Source organism: Schistocerca americana, chromosome 1 (genome assembly GCF_021461395.2).
Source record: "Schistocerca americana isolate TAMUIC-IGC-003095 chromosome 1, iqSchAmer2.1, whole genome shotgun sequence".
In the NCBI taxonomy this organism is placed as follows: Eukaryota; Metazoa; Arthropoda; class Insecta; order Orthoptera; family Acrididae; genus Schistocerca; species Schistocerca americana.
Genome location: NC_060119.1, coordinates 823,586,546 through 823,603,716, shown reverse-complemented (window position 1 = coordinate 823,603,716; position 17,171 = coordinate 823,586,546).

The window sequence follows — 17,171 nt, the reverse complement described above, 5'->3', positions numbered from 1 at the left end:
AGAAGGCAGCATCACCACTGAGGAACAATCTTTGTACCGTTGGATTAACCGAATCAGACGGAATGGTCACACAATCCTTGGTAGAGTAATCATGGGACCAATGGAATACCACGATATGGCTCCCTAAATCATCATCGAACACCCTCCATCTTTTACTCGTGGGACGTAAAATCGGCTAAAGTTGGAAACAGTGTGAAACAAGAGTCATGCCGCCAAATGACTTTCTTCCGTTGATCCACAGTTAAAGTTTTATGCCTTCGGTACCACGATTCCCTGTTTTTTGTATCACTCATGAGTGGTTTTTGAATTCCAGCTAGACCTACAATTCTCTTATTAAGGAACTCCAGTCATGTTGTGTTGGTGCTGGCAGGATTCGCGGGGGCGACAGTCATTCTTGCCGTGATCTTTACTGCTGTCGTCCTATTATTTTTCGTCACAAGCCTCTAGAAAGACCAGTCACTCAAAACACAGTTTCGTTGGCGTTGTGACATAGCGGATTATGTTATTCTTCTTGAAACACCAAACATTTCCGCTAACTCGATTAATGAAACACCCATCATACGAGCACCGACAATTTTCTCACGTTCCAATGTACTTAGCTCCAACATAATGCACTCGCAAAAACACAGAGCACTGTTATGACCACGACTGACACTTGAAACCTTTTGAGGATGCTGTTCAGGCTTGGCTGCATTTGCCTTTATGCTGAAGCATGCATTGCCCGCGGTGTTTCCATATTTTTGTCCAACCGCTGTAGCTCACCAGGAGATGTAATCTCTGTCTCCTTTGTGGCAACGCAATTGTGGTGTGGTAGTGCGCTTGTTTGTTGGCAACATATTGTGGTGTTTTCCTCATGACACAATTTGGCAGGTGGATGTATTCAAGATTGTTGGGTGCTAAGCAGCGTTGTCATAAGGACTCGAAAGATATTCACTGTAAATAACCAATTCATCGACATAAAATATATACAAATCCAGCTAGAATAAATGTTCCATTTGACAACATTTCGTAGCAAGTCATATCGAGAATAGTTTTCTTCCATAAGGCTGGTGCTGGCAATTACGATAACACGTATGAAAAAGTAACTTGACGTCGCATCACAATAAATTCTGTGCAACTGGAAGGAAATAATAACGCAGATAAGGGGAGCCACACGAGGGTGCAGATAAAAGAGGCACTATCACTGCGACGAAGCCGGCAGATGATGTTGTACTGCGAAATGGAATGTATGGATGTGTAAATGGAGGGTGGAGCAGGAGGCTGCGAGAAGTATGGGAGCCCTGGCGTAGCCAGATGTGTGGTCAACACTATACCTGCTGGATAGGTGGAGGTCAGCACCGATTTCTGGTTCAGGAAGATGAAACCTTTTAAAGCTGCCACGGGATTGGCTATAGCGATGTGAAGACGAGGGAAGGTGGAACGTGTTAGTACAGGCGCGCCTGCAGCTCAGGATTGGGGAGTAAATGGGGCGTTTATCTTCGACCTTAGGCGATGCATAGGATTTGCGAATATATTTGAGGAGGGAGGGTAGGAGGAATTTTACCAACTGGTAAGGATGTATGTATGAGTTGGAAGGCAGACAAGGTTAGCGAAGCGGAGTGCATGGTTTTCCAAAACTTGTAAAATTTTTGAATCGCGGAGATTGCGAGCTTTCAAAAAAATTTGACCCTCAACTACATACCCTCAGACTCAGAGCTGAAATATTAAATGTTTTGGCTGGTTTCGTGGACTGGGATGGGTAGCTGCATCATTACAAGCCAAATAATGCTGAGTCTACAGTACACAACATGAATATACACATGAATCGAATGGTCGAAGGTTCCTATCACTCAGCAATTGCGAGTTTTGAATGTAACATAGAAATTTATAAATGAAAGACTGCAATTAAATAAAATCTGCAGGTACTATTTTAACAGCTTTAAATGCTGAGTACAATAGCAGAAGTACCTCTAAGAATGCCGTTTATTACTGCAAAACACTTATTGGTGTCGATGGTCCAGCAATTAGATAAAATATAAGTTGAATAACAGGGAAACAATAGATTCCTACTTTACGTAATTAGTTACGAGCAACAACATAGCTCACGAGATATTCGCTCCTAAACACATACTACGTCTTCACTGTAGAAGCCATGGAAATCTCACAAGTGTACAAGTCGGCACTAATAAATATTTTTATCTCCCACGACCACGCGTAAACTGCTCAACACTCTCCAAGTATTTCCTGCGACCGTCCGTCACCCCTTCCCATCCAGCACCTCACCGTGTCCTTTGATACCCGATGCTCTTCCCACACTTCCATACAGTTTCCCCATTTACTTGGGTAGTCGCCTACCGTAGTAACGACCGCTGTGATTGGCTAGAGCGCTCCCACCATATCTCCAAGCCAAAGCACACTCACAAACGTATTGAAATACAAACAAAATATTGGTTTTACATTTAAATAACTTGAAATTAAATAAATATTCCTACCGCCTGACCATTAACACGCTCTAACACATATTATTAAATACATAAACAAATTAAATAAACATATATCAAAGGAATAGAAGCAAAAGTAGGCCAGTAGCCTAAAGTCTTTGTCCCTTCTAAGACACAGTAAATATTTGACCAATTTCTTCATGAATAGTGTATATCGGATATAAACAAAGACATAGATGAATAAATATATTTATAAGCATGCTGCTACCGTTTTTCATGTAACTGTGGAGTACTTATGGCCAGACGCGATCAATAGTAATCGGCCACTATGACCTCCAATAACTCATGTTCTATTCAAGTTACATGCCTGTAATTCATACCAATTTAGGTTTACACTAATAGATTTCTAAAGACACGTCGATCAACAAAATCGGATGAACCGTTTAGATTTTAGAAACTCGTTGCTGGGTGTTACTTGTATAATTTACAGTCAGAACTAAACGTTCAACTAATAAAGATACTAAAAACCTGATTAAACCATCAGAATCGCCATGCAAATAATGGTAATGTACATGTTTATTTTTATACTTCCATGATTCCTCTGGCTGTTATTAATTTCTACATGAACTGTGAAACATCTGCCATTATGGTTTCACAAAGTCCGCCATCTTTGGCACTCCCAGCCTACAAATCTCCTTCATCGACACAAAGCACAGTCCTCGACACAGCGTCAACTCGGAATTCCCAGCCACGTGGTCGGCCTGGAGCACGTACTGAGGCTACCCCTCTTGCTCCGGCAAATGTTCGGCACCACGCAGTTGCTGACGAACCCTGGCTTGCCGAGCCGAGCGTGCGGCCACCCCAACTCCGAACTTAGAATATTTTCGCCCGATACCTCACAAGATTCAGGCTACATTGGCAAATATAAAGATAGGTCAGTTATGTATTTAGCAATTGAAGGGGATTTTGTGAAATTGTAATTCCCATGTAGCCTGTTAATAGTATTAGTAATTTTTGTCTACCAGGGCTTTATGTTTCATGGTTAATAGGAAAGGTTGTAGTAGTAAGGTGAATGAGAGGAAGATGTTAGACGGAAGCGACGGTAAGTTTGCCCTATGACTATTGGCTGGGTTTTGAAAAGACTGATTTTAAGACTCTAGAGATTATACAGTAGGTGGATCCTGTGGAAGCTTGAGAGACGTGAAGATTTCGGGAGGGAAACGCAGGTAGTATTGCTGACAGATGCTAGTATCTTGGGTACATCTGCTCTTTTAGTGGAAGTAGAGGAGATAGGATATGAATAACCTGCAGAGCCTTCCTGCAGATGAAGGGAACACATGAGATGGTGATAAAGAAGGAGCAGTGCTATACAATTAGATTGGTCATATAGAACTGACGGAGTACATCGAGAAAGTTCAAAGAAGGGAGAATGGATAATCATAATAAAATTAGGGAAATAAGAGCTCTCATGGAAATATATATGTATTCGTCTTTTCAACAACCCGTACGAGACTGGAATAACAAAGAATTATTGTGAATGTGGTTCGATGAACCCTCTGCTAGGCACTTAAATATTATTTGCAGACTATCCATGTTGATGTAGGTGTGGCTAAGGCCTACGTAATTGACAGGAAGTGCATATTCTATACTTTGAAATTGACACATTCGTGCCATACTCGACCAAATCTTTTTTCAAGGCCAAGAAAGAAGAATTAGCATAGGGAATTTATTTAGCAGGGAAAGGGACGAGGCAAAGGAATTGATCGTGTGTGAAGCATGTCAGTGGAAGCCTGACTGGTATTATGAATTGTAGATATATTCCTAAATGTTCCTGGATGCGCTGCGTTACGACTCATAGAAGTAACGCTTGTGGGTTGGTAAGCTATGGTTTCACTGAGAGTTACGCTGAATTTAGGTGAACAGAGGTCTTCAATAGGTCAGGATAAGGCGTCACACAGCGCAGCAATGCGAAGATATGTACAGCATTATGAGAACTTATGGAAAGCAGAAGGAATTTTCTCAAGGTATCCGTAGGTTAACTGAGTCATGACTAGACAGTGTGTTGTGTTTTGTGCCGAGCAACCACATAATTGGGTCATAACTATAGTTCGATTAAAATTGCTTGATAGCTGACACTTCACGTGTTGGTTTCCTCCATACAGAGCGTTCACCGTCACCCAAGAACCGTTCGCCATTGGCAAACAGCCTTGTCTGGGCTTCTGTCTTTGTGCTTGGATCCAGAATCCTAGATCTGGGCCTTTTATTCTTTATTTCGTCACATACTTGCCTGGCTTCCCGCCTGGTCGGCCGTGCCTGACACGCGCTTCGCTGGACACTCTACGTCGGTGCCTGCGTCACCGTTCCTGAAAGTGGCGACTCCGCTGCGTGAACGTGTTGTGGAGTTTCCTGTCTACCGAGAAATTTGAATAATTCGGTGAGTAAGAGACCAATTACAACAGGAAAGCCCGCCCGGCTAGCCGCGCCGCCTAACGCGCAGGTTTCCGAACGGGAAGCCGTACCGGTCCCCGACACGAATCCGCTCGGCGGTTTAGTGTCGAGGCCAGGTGTGCCGGCCAGCCTGTGGATCGTTTTTAAGGCGGTTTTCCAACTACCTCGGCGAATGCGGGCTGGTTCCCCTTATTCCGCCTCAGTTACATAATGTCGGCGAATGATGTGCAAACACTGTCTCCACGTACGTGTACACCGTAATTACTCTACTACGCAAACATTTGGGGCAACACTCGTCTGGTACGAGAACTTCCCGGGGGTGTCCACTGGGGGCCGAACCACACAATAACCCTGGGTTCGGAGTTGGGTGGCGGTGGTGTGGGTGGACTGCTGTGGCCTGTTGTGGGGTTGTGGACCACTAAGAGTACGGCGGGACGAAGCCTCTCCATCGTTTCTAGTCCCCGGTATCAATACGCAATACACACAACATGGAATTTTCCGTGTAGTGCACATTTGATAGAAATTTTCCGAGACCCATCGCTTACGAAATTCATGTATGGATTCGTGATACTTCGAGGATTTAGAAGGAAATAGGTTGGACTTTCCGTCGTACTAGTGTTTGTTTAAACTCCGTACCGCTGATGTTAACGAACGATTTCTTGCCTGTAATAACGGTGTCCGGAAATTTCAACATGTAGATGATTCCATTAGTGATATCTTGATACAACATTCGGGATAACGCACTCTAAATATCAAGTTGTTCAATGTCGCGTTTGAAGTACCAAAAGAGGAAATTGCGAAAACTTTGGAATTATAAGGAAAAGTATATTCTGTTTCAAGAGAATTCTGGTCAAGTGCGTACGTGTACCACGTGGACACAGATGTTCGTTTAGTCAGAATGGAAGTTCAGAAGCATATTCTTTCTTACTTTTACATTGGAGGTTACCGAGCTTTTGTGCCGTACAGTCGCGAAGGCCTGCGCAGTTACATAGGGAATCCTTGTTCTCCAACGTTGATAGGCACCGATACTCAGTGAGACAGTGGCTGGTACTGTGTCTAAATCGCAAGACACACCAGAGATACTTGTTGTGGAAGTTTCTGTCCCCGCGGAGCAGCCGCCACCGCCGCCGCCACCGCCTCCGCCGCCATGGACCCCGGCTCAGATAAGCAGTGATCTTACACAAAAGGTACCGGGCACACTCGCGACGTGAAGTCTGCCTCATTAGAGCCCCTCCCTTAAGCGAACTTTTCTCGGGAAAGCGAAAGCACGGTGCATAGTCAGCTAATGAATTCCCCATTCAAAATAAGCCACGGACAGTCACTGCAGACAACGGGAGTTTTCGCAAAGTGCCAGCCATACAACCGCTGGCTACAGTTACTCGTAGTGGCTCAGAAAGTAACTTGTCCCAGGAATCGTTTCCACAATGCCCCGCATCAGACAGGCAACGTGGAAAGATAAACTTCTCGACTAAAGAAGATCTGCCCCCACCCCCTGCAACAACAGATGCGTCGCTCGAAAAAGGGGACTGAGGAGCTGTCACCGTCATTTGTTGCCAAAGAAAAAGTGCAGATGTTGACCGTACGGACGAGGAAATCACAAAGACAGGTAAACCAACAAAGAAAACTATGGAATATGGCGCCTGATAACTGTTTCTTTAATACATTGAAACGCCAAATAAACTGGTATACGCATGGGTATTTAAATACAGAGATACGTAAACAGGCAGAATATGGTGCTGCGATCGCCAACGTCTATTTAACGTAAGTGTCTGGTGCAATTGTTAGATCGGTTACTGCTGCTACAACGGAAGTTTATCAAGATTTAAGTGAGTTTGAACGTGGTATTATAGTAGGTGCACGAGCGATGGGGCACAGTATCTCCAAGGTAACGATGAAATGTGGATTTTCGTGTACGACCATTTCACGAGTGTACCCTGAATATTAGAAATCCGGCAAAACATCAAATCTCCGACATCGCTACGTCCGGAGAAAGATCCTGCAAGAACGGGACCAACGACGACTGAAGAGAATCGTTCAACGTGACAGAAGTGCTACCTTTCCGCCAAATGCTGCAGATTTCAATGCTCGGTCATCAAGCGTCAGCGAGAGAACCATTCAAGGAAACATCCTCGATATGGAATTTCGGGGTCGAAGGGCCACTCGTGTACCCCGGATGACTGCACGACACTAAACCGTACGCCTCGCCTGAGCACATCAACAGCGACATTGGACTTTTGACGACTGGAAATATGTTGCCTGGTCGGACGAGTCTCCTTCCAATTTGTATCGAGCGGATGGACATGTACGGGCATGGAGACAACCTCATGAATCCATGGAGCCTGCAGGGGATTGTTCAAGCTGGTGGAAGCTCTGTAACTACGTGGAGAGTGTGCAGTTGCAGTGATATGGACCTCCGGTACATCTAGACACGACTCTGACAGGTGACATGTTCCTAAGCATCCTGTCTGATCACCTGCAACCATTCATGTCCTTTGTGCACTCCAATCGCCTTGGGCAATTCCATCATGACAATGCGACACCGCACAGATCTAGAATTGCTACAGGGTGGCTCCAGGAACACTCTTCTGAGTTTATACAGTTCCGCTGGCCACCAAACTCCTCATACATGAATATTATTGAGCATATCTGGGGTACCTTGCAACGTCCTGTTCAGAAGAGAGCTCCAACCCCTTGGACTCTTACGAATTTATGGACAATCGTGCAGGATTCATGGGGTCAAATCCCTCCAGCACTACCTCAGACATTAGTCGAGTCCATGCCACGTCGTGTTGAGGCACTTCTGCGAGCTCGCGGGAGCCCGGCACGATATTAGGCAGGTGTACCAGTTTCTTTTGCTCTTCAGTGTGTTTGTGCTATAAATGTTAACAAAATGCGCAGTGGCAATAGTACATTGGCACTGATTAATTTCTTACTGGATAATCTCACAGCGCATTCCTACCAGAAATGATCCATGAAGCCCTTGATTTTATCACTGATTTTACTGTTATCGGGAATGTAGGCCCAGGAATGGAGACAGTCATTACTATTTTAAATCGGCCAGATACTGATGTCAGAGACGGGGCGTTGTTTCCCGAATGGTCACGCGATTACTTGCACAATAAACAACATTGCCTTTGCCAACGTTACGCCTCTTCTAGCGATAAAGCGGCAGGATGGCACTTTTATAGTCAGGAACTCCGTCACCATTGACATTGGTGGTGATTTTAATGCAGTGCTCAGTGATATAGACCACATGCTACGGCCAAACAGATCTCCCGAATTTCGTGTTCTAGTCGACAGTTTCCAGCTTAAAGACATTTGGTTTGTCCTGAATCCAGACAAAATACACTACACCTATTTTTATAACACAGGCCGTAGTCGCGTAGATAGGATATATGTGTCGCCTGCACTTACGGTACACATAAACAGCACGGACGTCCTACCCGTCATCTTTCCAGATCATTGCACTTACTTCTGCCAAATGACTTGCCCTCATGATCGACCCGCCACCTCGCGAAAACACTTGAACGTTCAACTGCAGTCTTTCGAAAGATGCCCTTTAAGCTGAAGATTTAAAAACTTACAGCAAAAATTACACCAGGAGCAACATACTGCGAAGAATAGGCTTGAATGGTGGGTAACTACAGCGAAGCTGTTTCTTATCAGCTACAGTCGACAGAAAGGTTACTATCGCACGACAACGACGCAGTTTCATCGGAGCTGTTTAAAGATCCATCTCAGCTGGTTACGGGACTACCGGACCTGCTTCCGATCTTTAAGAGATATAAAGCTCAACTTTTAAAGTACTTGAGATCCCGAAGTGAGGGTACTGTGACAAGGAACCAACCAGTCTTTACTGTACAGGGAACGCAGGCATCGCGAAAAATTGCACATAAAACACTGGAGAGACAGGACGGTCGGAAAACCCGTGGCATGACGGAGATACGGCAAGAAATTTGCAGGTACTTTGAACTTCTTTTTTGTGTCACCGACGTAGCTTCCGAAGCGCTGGTAAATGTTCTCTGTAGAGAAGGGAGTCCCAGGGGAAGTCGCCAGGACTTGACGGGATTCCTGTTGAATTTTATGCTAAATATTTTAACATCCTCACATATTTATCCGTATTGCCAATGTAATCCAAAACGCACTTCACAGAAGATAATGATCATAATGGTATTTGGGACAAATTAATGACTGTCATTCAGAACATCCTTGGAAACGCCACTTCGTGGGTCATCTTCAATGGTTTTCTAAGTGATAATATCCCGATCACAAGGTCAGTACTGCAAGGACGCCCACTGTCGGTGGCTTTGTACGCTATAGCATTCGGACCGCTCCTCCGACATATATCCAAGGGATGCCGGGGGATCACGCTAGGCAACAAACTGCTGATTTGTAGGGCTTATGCCGATGACCTCGGAGTTTTCATGGAACAGCCATCAGACGTGGATACACTATACACTGTACTCCGCCAGCTTGGGAAGGCAACAGGGCCGAATGGCAGTCCTACAAAAACAGTGTTACTTCCCTCACATGTCCCGGGTGGTACATATACCGAAATTGGATCTTTATCCGCACACAGCAAGGTCCTCGGAGTCCCCATGACAAATAACCTGTAGAGAATGCAGGCGCTCAACTGGCGTACCATACTACATAAAAAGAGAGCGGTAGCTAGAAGATACTAAGTCAGGGCCTTGGACCTTCATGAAAGGGTGGAGGTCATTAACACCTACATCTTAAGGAAAGACTGACACCTGGCTCAAGTTCTGTCAGTGCCCAAACAAATAACGCGTGCAATTAAACAGACCATATATTGAATGTTGTGGAGGGGCACATCTTCTAGGTCCCTATGCATACTTGCACCCTGAGTGTTGAAGATGGCGGTCTGGGGTTACTACTTCCACGCCAAATGTGCTCCGCTTTTCATCAAACGCACCAATGTTGTGATTAACAAATGTTCTTGCAGTCCAACAGAAACATCATTTCGTAAACTCCGGCCACAATCACGGGAAGACTCCACCCAAATCAGCAGCATCTCCTATGCACTGGACTTCGTGCGTCGGTCTTACCTCGACACTAGTTACCTTCTACATAGTGACCTGAGAGGGAATAGGGGCGTGGATATCCAGTATGGAATAAATGGGAACTGCAAGTGCCACAACAGAAGTGGGACATTGTGTGGCAAAACCTGCACATTGTGTGGCATAACCTATCCTCCAAGGTTCTATCTGGCATTGTGGTACAAGGTAGTCAATCGCGCTATTCCAACAAGCTCCAAACTTTATTCAATTCACCTACTCCGATCCGGTGACTGACATGTGCGTGGAAGGGGACGCAATCGAACATCGCTTCGTGTGCCGCAAATTTCATATCATCTGGGATACGGCAAGAGAAATGCTGCGACTGACAGGTAAACAGAGTCGCTATTATTCACATTACGGTGTAAGATGCCATCATAGCACAATCGAACCCCTATCCCAAAACAAAGAAATATGCTACGACCTGGATTACGGGACTCTCAAGTTAGGCAATATTCTCCTTATAAAGTCTGATAAATTGGACTTCCTGGAATGTTTGTGGAACGAACAAGGTAAAGGACAAACACGGAAGAAATATACTGACACCTTTGCAAATTTTCTGAAGATAACATTGCAGAAATCGCACGGTGATATGGAACTGCAACTTATTTCTTCTTCATCTTCTTTTGTGTTATCTTTATTCTTCATTTGGCGTAACGTTTTGATTTACTGTGCTGTTCAAAGTCCTTATTTACTTTTCTATGCTGCTTGTGCTGAGATTGTTCGTAATGTAGCACTCTGTTGGAAGAGCACTAAAAGAGAAACGGACGTAGACTACCTTGTCTCAAGGGTGTTTGGACTTGCTAAGTGTGGTGCACGTTCCAATACATGTCTCCTGTGTGTCGGGGGTAGGCGGCTTGTGTACCAAATGACACTGCCTATGACTGGACCTGTAGAAAGCTGGAAGAAACTTTTACTTCCTTTACTTAAGGTACATTTTATTTTATTTTATTTTATTTTAAAACAGTATGTAACCTCTGGAGGCGAACATTTACTTCGCCTGTTAGCAAGGATGTCTGCTGCCAGGCTATGCTAATTTGTTTTCAGGATTTTTTCAGCTGTTTTTCGATTTAGAAAACGATTATCTTGTTACCGACGAAGTATTTCGAGAACGATTGTTATTTTTGTACAGCATCTACTGAATGCTTCATTTTAGTGTCTGCCCTTTTCGTGTTTTGCCCTTCGCTCTGTATTTGATTTTGAGAAGACGAACAATATGTCAAGGTAAACGTTTCTAAAATTTGACGCATGAAGAAATGCAGTTTCCGTTTTGCTGTATATCACGAACTTCAGCTGACCCCAAGGAAGTTTCGTCCCGGCACATGGACTCTGAGGAACATTTGTAATTTCATTTCGTACTACTTATTTCTCAATTTTTTTCGTTTTTATTGCTGTAAAGGTGAGTATTTTTTGAATCACCCTTTGTCAAAACATCACATTTCCGTTTCATTTGACTAAAGCATTAAGGTTCGCCGATGAAGGCACCTTTGGAAAGAGTAAGCAAGGGCTGTGAGGGGAGGAGGGAGGACCTTTAAAAAAAGAAAGAAGCCGTGGTTATAGTATAAACGTGGCGTGTAGAAGGTTGGCGTGTAGAAGATCGTCGCTTCGAATCTCGTAAAATGAATTTGTTGTTAATGTTAATTGATTTAAATGCATGTTTTTTTTATTTCCGATGTTTCGCCACGTCATTTTCATTGTACTGACTTCTTTATTTGCTGTTATTTTTTTTCGTTTGGAATCTGCCTGTGTCACCCATAATCTGCACCCAAGTGCCAACCAGAGCTGCTTATCGGTTGGTAATGCGGCAGCTCGTATAAACCAGTGTAAGGATAGTTTCAGGTAATCAACGATAGGCCGGCCGAAGTGGCCGTGCGGTTAACGGCGCTGCAGTATGGAACCGCAAGACCGCTACGGTCGCAGGTTCGAATCCTGCCTCGGGCATGGATGTTTGTGATGTCCTTAGGTTAGTTAGGTTTAACTAGTTCTAAGTTCTAGGGGAATAATGACCTGAGCAGTTGAGTCCCATAGTGCTCAGAGCCATTTGAACCATTTAATCAACGATACGGAGAAATTACAGTTTGGTTTTAAAGCTGAAAATGATTTTTTTCTGTCTTGCGTTTGCTTCTAGAGGTTAGCTTTAACCATCTTGAACAAAGCAATCCTAATTTTAGTTGTGTCACGAATTGCTGACCGCTGTTTTTGCTCGGATATATTGCTCGTCACGAGGCTGTGGTTAGGTTAGCACATGAGTTTAATTTCCGGGTTACATAGAGAGGGTCCGCCGTAGTTCAGTCATTGGTCATTTAAAATCAAATGTCGACACAGCAATTTGCAATTCCGTCATACCTCACGGCGGCCGCTTCCAGCAACGCCTCATGTTACACATTAACAGTTTTTGTGAAGTGAGCCGCCGTGTGTGTATGTCACCTACAACTGCGCGGTAAAAGCAGCCGATGTAGCAACATTGTAGTGGCATATGACAGACGTCAACTGTCAACTAATTTTAATCGGACTATAGACACTGTGTTGTGTTTTCTGGAGTATGTTGTTTTAATGTTTTGTGCTGTAATTGGTATCGCTCTAGTGTCTGGGGTGGACGTCTTTAAAGGGCATGGTAGTTTGAGTGGTGAAGCTGTTGCAGCTAATGTTCTGTTTGTTTCAGATAGACTCCACAACCAGTTGCCCGTAAATATACATCATTCCACACCATCTGTTGACACAAACAGTTGCTCCTAGCTTCAAAATACGCATCATACAATTTTCGAAACGCAACATGAAGGATCTTAACAATGTTGGAACTTGTCCTGTCAAATATCAGGAATTATTTTGAGTTTACTCTACCCTTGGGACTTCTTGCGGCTCTATCGTTAGTCCAAAGTTCACCGAAGAACAGAAGTAGTCACACAAAACTTTATTTGGGCAAGCGAATGCCAGAAAAGGGTACATGGTGCCGTAAAGGAAGAACCTTTGAAACTAGATAGGGCTAGTATCTGTCAGCTCTAGTCCAGTCCAGTAGATGAATCACCAGTCTTTACCCAATACGAACCGCAACCAGGAAATCATTATGATTCTGATACTTCGCATCTATAGTGGCTCGATAAGCTGCTCAAGGCATGTCCGCTGGGACTCTAAATGGTACCCAGTGCTAGATTTGACCGCAATACTGGAAGTCAAATCATTATTATGAGCCCAAACTGTTAATTTCAATGTGTAAGCAAATACTGGTGTGGCCATCTAGATTTTTCACAGTAAAAAACGTAGAAAGGAATTAAATCTCTTTCCATCAATGTTCTGCTGTCTTTGTTTGTGGATCTCTACAAATGAGGTATATGTCACCGAGAATTAATGGGACCCCAGCAACGGGGGGATGAGGATAGCCGGCCTCGGTGGCCGAGCGGTTCTAGGCGCTTCAATCCGGAACCGCTCGAGTGCTACGGTCGCAGGTTCGAATCCTGCCTCGAGCATGGATGTGTGTGATGTCCTTAGGTTAGTTAGGTTTAAGTAGTTCTACGTTCTAGGGGACTGATGATCTAAGATGTTAGGTCCCATAGTTCTCAGAGCCATTTGAACCATTTGAGGAGGATAGATTCTCCTAGGATTGATGAAAAGGGAGGAGTGTGCATTATGCACCCTTGCATGGTAAAAGGTGGAAACACGTCCTTGGAACAGTCTCAAAAATGATCGTTCTGGTGATCCAGATGTTATGGTGTAAGGAGGCATAATTTTGCAGAGGCGTGCTGACCTCCAAATACTGGAACACGTTACTCTGATACTGTAATCACTCCCTATGTGCATCTTTTCGGGGATGCATTCGGCCCTGACTTCATTTATACGGAAGAGCTATTGAAACTAGAGGATACGCCGTGAATGGACCGGCCAGTCATTCCCCCTGCCAAAATGCCATAGAGGACTCGTGGAATACAATGAGGAGACCTACTGTAATACACCCACGTGCACCAACGATCATCTGGCAGTTGTCTACCGCTGTGGTAGAAAAGCGGATCGCCCTACCAAAAGAACGCCTTATAACTATGAGATCACGATGCAAAGCGTGCATTGTTCTCCTTGGTGATCTCACAACCTATTAAGAACCATGTCCCTCCTTTTATGATGTCCACGGGACCATGATGAATCGCGGCGACTTCAGTATCTGCGAGGCACATTGCGCATTTCTTTCACTTAACTTGTGTACTGAGAGAAATAGTTGCCTTCCGTACTTCCACCATTAACCATGACCTTGTCGTCGGTGGGGTGGTTTGCGTGACACAGCATTACAGATAGCCGTACCGTAGGTGCAACAACAACAACGGATGGTTATCTGTTGAGCGGTCAGACAAAATTGTGGCTCTTGGAAATGGGCAGCAGCCATTTCAGTATTTACGCGGGCAACAGTAGAGATGATTCATTGATCTGGGCTTGAAACATCAACCAAAACGGTCTTGCTGCGCTCCTACTACGAAAGGTTGAGAGCAAGGGGGAATTAAAGCCCTAATTTTTCCGGAAGGAATGCATCTCTACTGTATTCGGAAATGAAGAGCCTTGCACAGGATAGGGGAGCAGGGAAAGCCGCATCAAACCAGACTGAAGACCACATCAACAACAACAGCAGCAGCAGCAGCAACAACAACAACAACAACAACAACAACCATCTTCTGTACTACGCTGTAGCAGTTCTTTCAATGTTCGGTACTAGTTTCATCGAGCTCCGTTACTTGGCAGTGGCATATCTTTTAAAATTACTTTCGCCCGTAAGTTTTGCAGACTAGTGTACATCCTTCAACCATTCCAGCTATGCAAAGGCTTCCTAAACATACAGCATCATCGTCGTCCTGACATATGACGTGACCATAATTTTCGCTGTTAATCGTTGGAGAAAGAAATGGAGCAATTACAGATTAACCTCTGTACCACGCCGCAGAGGAGTAATACTATACATGCTACAAGACTGGGTCGTGAAGAAAATAATCACTTAGTGAAGAGAGCAGTAACAGAAATCGATGTTGTAAACGGACATACAGAGTTGCGCTGTGGCACGTTCACATCTACCTCTAAAATACACAGAAACATACACACTCACGGGCGCACACACGTACGTACACACACGCAGGGGTACTGGAAGAAACAGAAAGAGAGAGAGAGAGAGAAAGAGACAGACACAGAGAAACAGAGAAATGAAACCAACTGACAGTCGCCAGGTACAAAGCAAACAACCGGAAAACGAAAATCAACTGTAAACACACTGTGCAACAAAATCGAAACGACCTTACGTCAGGCACTCTCCTCTCATACAATAGATGAAACCTTTTTCTCCCGGCTACGTAAAAGCCGAAATATCACAGTAGGTAAAATTCGGTCAGTAAAAATTGACGGCGCTATAGAATCAAAACATGATAGAACGAAAAAGAAAGCAACACTGTGTGTTTTACAAAAACAGTTGGAATCTGTTTCCATGCTTTCTTTTCTTTGCGAAGGCAGAGTTTAAAGAGAACCGACAGCTGACATCCCCCTTTTCTGTGATATGCAGTGTAGTCGTTACCAATCACAGTTGACGGAAAAAAACGGTCTAAGTCCATTTAAGTAGAAAATGAGTTTATGGCACATTCTGATGGCCAGCTGTCAGTACTACAAGGCAATAAAAATGACTTTCAGATAACATGGAAAAGTACCAAGATGTAAAGAGATTTACTTTTAGCGGTAACGGAAAGAACGTTCGAAGTCGATGTTCTCATGGAAAGAGTGGGGAAGTTCAAGGTTTTCTTCAAATGCTTGCTAGACATCTTTTACTCTGTTTACGGCTGCAAACATTACCGGTTGAGTTCTTCACTCTTACTTGTCTTCTTATTGAAATACCGATTAGTTTCAAGCGTGTGATCCTCCTAGGATCTTTAGAATGTGTTGGTTATCAGAAGGTGGAGGTGACAAGCCATGTATTAATCAACCAGCTAAAAAGAGAAAAAGTTATGACAGAATGGGTTATGTCTGTAGGGACCTTAGGGCAAATTCTCACTCATGAGACGTTGTTTGAGTGTTTCAAACATATAAAACCCCACGAAAGAGGACAACTTATCAAGAACTTTAATTTATTAGGGGACTGGAATGACAACTCTTCCTATTTAGCAAGCTTAATTTTTCTGACATTAATTGCTCGTAGAAGGCCTAGGTAGGACGATCCCACTACCAGAGATTGCTCTTTACGACATATTCTAAGAATGAAACGAAATGACAACATGAGTGAAATTCTGGGATATTCTCCTTTTACTCTGAAAATTAAGTGAACAGCAAAGGTAAAGGAAAGTGTCACAAATGCTTCAATATTTCCAACACAACATTAAAAACATTGCGAAAACAAGCGACTTAAGACTTTCTAAAAGCGAACAAATAACAATAATAATAATATTTTGATAATAATTAAGTTTGTCACCTTCCAAGATTCAGCTGATGATTATGTAAGGTCAACTGTGCAGCGTACACAAACTGCAGTACGAAGTCAGAGGTTTTCTTAAGAAGACGTTACTGCGTTTCATTTTGGTCGTTTCCAGCTGCGTTAGAGACGGGAAAATACCCTACGGTAAAAGTTGTATTCGCGTCAGCAAAGAAATGCGATTTCACAGAGTTAGTGAACCATCCATGTGTAGAACATTCTCTCACTTCTGCAGTGGCAGTTTAGGCGGCAAGATTAGCATACTGTTCACAAAGAAAAATTCTAGCCGTTCACGAGTTAAATAACTTTCTTACAGTCACAAAATTAAATTTCTCGTTGTCACTAAGTATGAAAAGTTTCTTCAAAATTACAAGAAAATGTCCAACGGATCTGGAAAGATAATTCAGCTCTATTTCCAAAAGTAAGTCGACGATCACGCTGTTGCCAAATAACGGTGTTGCCAAATATATCTTGTGAAATTCCCAAGTATCAGCTTTTGAAACAGCAGGAACCTATTTTTTGGATGCTGGTCAAAATCTCAAGCTTGTGCTGCTACCCAAATCTTGCTAGATGTCTGAGCTACCACACATCAGATTGAGCGCTTCCATTCAACCCACGCACAGAATACGTCACTCAGTTCACATCGAATCTACTTGATAATTACAGTTATACCATGGAAACATTATAGATCTAAATAAAGCATCCTTTGATTTATGTAACTGTATTATTATACGTTTATATGTGTAACTGTGTAATTAAGATATAGTTGCCTCATGGTAGTTGTCAGATATGAAAGCTCTTATATAA